We start from the raw sequence: 6,000 nt of genomic DNA, 5'->3' as shown, positions 1-6,000 counted from the left end.
GCAAAAAGTGGGTTTGATAGTTTATGCAAACAGCAGCAAGGATAATATGGCTCCTTATTCCTACAGAATCACGTCTTCTTATTGTTACATCACATTTACCTATTTTTCTGAGGTAATGGCAATGACAAAATGGCAAAAATGCTCTGACGAAACATAATGCAATGATATCTCCTATAAACTTAAGTCCGTTCAAAGGACAGAACAAACAAGCAAACTTAATGTCATATTCATATATTACATTCAGTTCCAAGTCTAGGGTTTCTCATAGATTTCATTATTATTTTTAGGTGTGGGTCTCCTTAATCTTGTATATGGCCTAAATATTCATGCCTCAGTGTACCCTAATTTTAATGTTAAAAGGCAAACAGGATAGCCATTATGAAAACTCCCACTGAGAAAATAAGAAAAGGGAACAGAACATACTGTGATCTCCAATCCACATACTATATTTCCTGGACAGTGTTATCAAGGATTCATCTCTCTAGAGCTGGAGTATATTTCCTGATTTGCTAATGTAACTGAATCACATTCTTATACTGTATGTATTGGTTATTTCCATTGCTTGCTTTCTTCCAAGTCCAGAGTCAAATGAGGTGACAAATCTCCTGTTAGGAGCTGAACTATTTTAGCCATCCACTTTCTGTTGGTGTGTGATTATGGGAATCTTGGAATTGACTTAGAGATTGACCTATGACAGGTTACTGTTAGAGTCCGTATTTATCTGGGAAAAAAAAAAGAAAAAAAAGAAAACCAATAAAAGAGAATTAAAATATTTTTACACCTTAGTTGGTTTGCTGTTTATTTCATCCTAGGAATATAATTTTTTTTTTTGAAATAAAGTTGGGTTGTGAGTCTGAATTCAGACTTGAATATTAAAGAAACTTTCTCTTCCTATCTCCTTAAACCACTGGTTAATAGCATTTTTCTAGACTTTTGCACTGTTTGCATGACTCTCTAGTTCTTTCACCAGATAGCTACCATTTTGAGTTACTTTTACATTTGGTTCTATATGCTAACTAAATCTTCATTGAATTAATCACAGTCACCTCCACAGTTTGAGTGCCACCCTCATTATTTGGTGGATATTGGTTTTCTCACTGTGGAGAGAACCCCAGCTACCATTTGTAGCCCAGAGCATTCTGCTAGTGCCCTCCATGTCTGCGATGAGCTGAGGACATGAAAGTAGTCAAGAGGAGAGAAATAGAGGGCAAGTGCTCTGGGAATAAATTTAAAAGTGTTCCTGCTGGAATTATGGATGTTTTAAAGACAAGCAGCCAAATGTGTTCATAAAGGCACTTACTGAGGGAGTTGGCAGCTGTATTTTGTCAAGCAGCTAGAAGCTGGAATCCTAGGATAAAGGCTGTAGAAAATAAGGGATAGAATTAGGAGCTTCTGATCTGGAGGAGCAGATGAATTTCTGTTTCATATCTTCCACTCACTGTGAAAGAAATGGGGGAATAGTCTTTCATTTTGATTGAGACAGGAAGTTCATGGGGCTACTCACCTTCATATGCAATGCTCTTCGGAGGCCTTGAAAGTGAGGGTGTTTTCCCTTGTAGGACATTTTCCACAGATATCCCAGGTGGATTTTCATGCCAGAAAGATTATCACAACCACCAGAGAGTGAACAGGACTCTCTTAGGCTTGGCTGCACATGAGCGACATATATTATGACTTTTTAAGTAACTACTTTATGAAGTGCTAGTTTACAAACATTTTCTTGTGTAAAAAATGGTTCTCACTAATTATCCCAGCACTCAACTGGTGCCTGCACAGGAACTGATAGCTTGTGGTTGATTCTGCATAGGAGAAAGTATGAAAAAAGAGATGAGTGCTATTCATCAGAGATCTTTTGCAAAAAAAAGTTTAAAAATTTTAAACTATGCGTTTTTTCTCGAAGATGTTAATGATACATAGTGCAGGCATTCATAATTGGCAGCCTACGTATTTAAGTTTCTTAAGATCTCAGCGTTAGTATCTTGTTAAAATAAAAAGAAGGCTTTTGCAAATTCTGCTGCAAAACTATCTAGCAAGAGACTGAATAGGCCAATAAAGTAGGTCATCTAGTGTGAAGTGGGACGATGATCAGACCATCTATCAGAATAGAACTCTGACCCACAACCAGTCCAGGAAACCAATCTGTTTTCTATAGTAACCAACCCAGGAAGCCAGCCTGCTATAAAGTCAGACTTGGAGAAGGTCATGCTGCTATCTTTACCAGCAATCTATCCGAACAATGGCCCCTGCAACAATGGGCCCCAAATAGCCAGAACTTAATTAATAACTGACTGGCAGCTTCCTTAATTTTTGTACCTGCTTCTAACTTAGACAAACTAGAATGAGCCAAAGACATACCCTTAACCAATCACATAAAATGTCCCACTTCTAGAAGAGCACCTACAGTTTCTCTGTACCAACAGCCTTCAAAGAGGGCAGGCCTGAAGGCTTCTTTTTTCCCCACTCTAGCTTTCCCACCTTTCTGCCTCCGTTTGAGGCTCTGCCCAAATGCAGGTGGTAGTGGCTGACGTCTGTAGCAAGGTCTTCATAAATATCCTTTGCTTGTTCTTATTTGGTTGCTCTTCATTTATTTACACACTGGTGTGTATCTCAGATCCGTTAATTGCAGTTTTACAAAGTGAACTTAAAAAATTTTAAAAATATGATGAGGATTTTGCATTCTCTCTCTACTTCTTCAATTTGAGGGACTTGCTCTTGAATTCAATATCAAGGAACATGCTATATTCAAAAGCTCCATTGATAAACCTTTTATTTCACATCAAAACTGTAGGTATGCTCTAATATCTAAATTTTATCCTTTGCCTTCATACAATCTACTGTTTATCTCCATTGATTTAGTGTTTCAGATGCTTATTTCAATGATTGCATTTTTCATTTTTTGGTTCCTTGTCATATTTACCTGTACTTGATCTCATGTGCCAAGATCCCTTATCTGCTTTGTAGATTTGGGATTTTATTTTATACATGCGCTTATCTACACTACATATTTGAGAATTTAAAATTATAATTTTAAAGCACTTACACATTGCCCTTTTATTTCTATTTCTGTCAGCATAAAATCTTCCATCTTTCAGGTTTATTGAATAACTTTATTAGTATTTGTTTCTTTATATGTGTGTGATTGGGTTTTGAGAGCTTATTGTCTCTTGAGGGAGCTTTTGTTTTCTCTCATCCTCTTTCTGCCTTTTCTATTTTGTGATTCCATGATTGTCTAGTACAAAGACAGCCAGATATCAGACACAGTATTATGTTAGCTCAGACTTTCACTCCATGATGCATCCCATCAACCCCACATTGGCAACAATCCACTTTCTAGTTCCCAGTTAATGTCCCACACCATGAAAACCCTGTCAGTAGTTGCTAGTTTTTCTGTGTGCATTGATGAGAGGGTGAGAGGAGGATTCTAATTACTGGCTTCTCATAGAAAAGTTGGTTCTAGGTCTTCATTTCACATGAGGTGTAATCAGTTGCATTTTTACACAAGAGTAAACTCTCTGTCTCCACTGCTTGCTTTTGGGCTCTGAATCCTTCTGTCACAGCCTTACTACCTAAGTCATGGCTTCACTCTGTGAGTTTCTTATTCTATTTCTGTTTGAGATGTTTTTCTTTGTGTTAAAAAGTGGCTATGTATTATTTATTTTTAAAAGTTTTATTATTTGGATATAGTTATGTACATTAATATATTTTAGGCGCATGACACAGTGATTCAACAATTCTCTGCATTGGCCAGTGTTCACCACAATAAGTATAGTTACCATCTGTCACCAGAGAATACTATTACATGATTACCTATATTCCTTATCCTGTACTGTCCATCTCTGTGACTTATTTTATAATAAGAAGTTTGTACCTTTTAATCTCTTTTACCCATTTTGCCCATCCTCCAAATCCCCTTTCCTCTGGCAACCACCAGTCTGTTCTCTGTATTTATGAGTCTATTTATGTTCTGTTTGCTCATTTGTTTTGTTTTTAGATTCTACATATAAATGAAATCATATGGTATTTGTCTCTCTCTGACTATTTCATTTAGCATAATACTTTCTAAGCCCATCAATGTTGCATCCGTGTTGGTGCAAAGAGCAAGATCTCATTTTTTTATGGCTGAGTTATACACACACACACACACACACNTCTGTGACTTATTTTATAATAAGAAGTTTGTACCTTTTAATCTCTTTTACCCATTTTGCCCATCCTCCAAATCCCCTTTCCTCTGGCAACCACCAGTCTGTTCTCTGTATTTATGAGTCTATTTATGTTCTGTTTGCTCATTTGTTTTGTTTTTAGATTCTACATATAAATGAAATCATATGGTATTTGTCTCTCTCTGACTATTTCATTTAGCATAATACTTTCTAAGCCCATCAATGTTGCATCCGTGTTGGTGCAAAGAGCAAGATCTCATTTTTTTATGGCTGAGTTATACACACACACACATCTTCTTTTTTCATTCATCTGTTGATGGACACTTAGGTTACTTTCAGATCTTGGCTATTGTAAATACTGCTGCAGGGAATATAGGGGTACAAATGACCTTTTCTAATTACTGTTTTCATTTTTTGGGGGGTAAATATCCAGCAATGGAATTACTAGATCATATGGTTATTCTATTTCTAATTTTTTGAGGAAACCCCATACTTTTTCCACAGTAGTAGCATCAATTTACATTCCCACCAACTGTACACAAGGGTTTTCTTTTCTCCACATCCTTGCCAACACTTGTCATTTCTTGTCTTTTTGATACTAGCCATTCTGCTGGTGTGAGGTGATCTCGCACTGTAGGTTTTATTTTATTTTATTTTATTANACTGTTTTCATTTTTTGGGGGGTAAATATCCAGCAATGGAATTACTAGATCATATGGTTATTCTATTTCTAATTTTTTGAGGAAACCCCATACTTTTTCCACAGTAGTAGCATCAATTTACATTCCCACCAACTGTACACAAGGGTTTTCTTTTCTCCACATCCTTGCCAACACTTGTCATTTCTTGTCTTTTTGATACTAGCCATTCTGCTGGTGTGAGGTGATCTCTCACTGTAGGTTTTATTTTATTTTATTTTATTATTTTTTAATTTTTTTTATTACATTATATTAGTCACCATACAGTACATCCCTGGTTTCTGATGCAAGGTTCGATGATTCATTAGTTGCGTATAACACCCAGCGCACCATGCAATACGTGCCCTCCTTACTACCCATCACCAGTCTATCCCATTTCTCACTGTGGTTTTGATGTGCATGTCCCTGATGATTAGTGATGTTGAGCATCTTAATTATTATATTTATAATTTATTTTCATTTGGACCAGATAAAAGTGGTTTTAAACTGCATGCTGAATTGATAAACAATTCACCAGCTGTTTTATTGCCTGTATCAAGTCAGCTGTTTTTTCCTTCAGCTTTATCGAGCTATTCTTGACAAATAACAATTGTATATCCTAACGATGTCTTTTGACTGGGGAATTATCTCAGAATAATTGTATGCATTTAAGCGTATCTACTTTCTGTCTTTAGGTGTACTGCTTTCTGGCTGTCAAGTGTAGTTTGGTTAAGATGATAGGCTTTGAAGTCTGAAAGTCTGAGTCCTGCTAGTACCACTTATTAGTGATCTGACATTTGACAAGTTATTAGACCTTTTCAACCCTCAGTTCCCTTATATGTAAAGTGAGAGTAACAAAATTATCCATCTCATAGGATTCACAGAGTTAAATAACAAATATTTAGCACTTCCCATCGTGCCTGGTACATAGCAAACACTAGATACTATGATTGCTATAATTGTTATTCTCAAGCTGAGACCAAAATGCCTTCATTTCTTCTTCATTTATTATCTGTCTATATCTATCTATCTACCTATCTATCTATCTACCTAAACTAACAATTGTATTTTTCAATTTTCTATCCACTGTTTTGTGTGTTTTGATTATCGATGTGGTCATTTTAATCTGGTTATGAAATTGGTATATTCAAAACTTCACT

Source organism: Ailuropoda melanoleuca, chromosome 2, assembly GCF_002007445.2.
Source record: "Ailuropoda melanoleuca isolate Jingjing chromosome 2, ASM200744v2, whole genome shotgun sequence".
In the NCBI taxonomy this organism is placed as follows: Eukaryota; Metazoa; Chordata; class Mammalia; order Carnivora; family Ursidae; genus Ailuropoda; species Ailuropoda melanoleuca.
The sequence above is the reverse complement of the archived record's forward strand: the minus strand, read 5'-3'. Positions refer to the sequence as shown.